The sequence below is a fragment of the Sinocyclocheilus anshuiensis genome, unplaced genomic scaffold, assembly GCF_001515605.1.
Source record: "Sinocyclocheilus anshuiensis isolate Anshui unplaced genomic scaffold, SAMN03320099.WGS_v1.1 scaffold979, whole genome shotgun sequence".
Classification (NCBI taxonomy): domain Eukaryota; kingdom Metazoa; phylum Chordata; class Actinopteri; order Cypriniformes; family Cyprinidae; genus Sinocyclocheilus; species Sinocyclocheilus anshuiensis.
Window position 1 is genome coordinate 130,382 of NW_015544223.1, and position 1,150 is coordinate 131,531.

Sequence of the window (1,150 nt, forward strand, 5' to 3'; positions counted from 1 at the left end):
ATAATATTGATTATCATATTATAATGCTTGACTGACTGATGTTAAGAGTGTACTTTCAGATATTTATAAAACTGTGCCATTTTACAAACAAACATATATATATATATATATATATATATATATATATATTATTTTTATATATTTTTTTTTTATTATATAATTTGTTAAATATATAATATAAAATAATATATAAATGCTATGATACATTTATGATAAATTACAAAGTAAAGATACACAAACTGATTTCAGGCCTGTTTACAGTTAATATAGATGTTCCTAGCAGATTTCCTACAGCTTCAGCACTTTGAGACAAAACATGCACATCTGTGTGAAGATGCAGTACTACACAGCATTCAACATGATTTCCTTTCCCTGCAGACACTGAACTAACCTGTACCATCATGCCATGCTCACATGTCTCTGATCTCTCTCTGATCTCACTCTCCTCCACTCACCACACACACACACACACACACATTTTCTCAATAATAAGCTGTAGTTTCTGCACAAAGGCCAATTACACCCCAGCTACTAATTCAATCACAGTGACAATTCAGTTGGTCAATTCTATTTGTTTCAATTAGGTTTGACTCATGCAGTCCGAACACATTTTACTGTTATCTTCTCCTTTATGATGATTCTCTAGATAATTAGATAAATTAATATTAGTCCATGACATGTCTTCTTAAAGCCAGACTGTAATGTTTTAAATTCTTTCTAAATTTTGATGAAAATATTTCATGTAATGTCTTCAAACAATGGTATAAAATGCATTAATTAGAATTAGTTACAAACTCGACAACACGCGTTAAAGCTGTGCTGTTTGTGAGCTGCGCTCTTATGTTGTGTGACATCTTTCATTATCAGAGTTCTAACATTAAATTCTAATTTTACTGAATGTGGTCAAGGGCCCTAAAAGATCATCTTCCACTTCTCTTTCCGAGACACACCTGAACCAAATCATACAATCACACAAGGGAGAAACTGGGTCACGGGGAGCACATGGGGAGGAAAACACACACAGACAGTCCAGGGGCGACACCGACTTCCTCTTTAGAAGCATATCATATTTATAAATGCCACAATCTAAGAGGTAATGAGTGAACACATTTGCATTATTAGTTCCATTTATATGTTTACATAAATATAT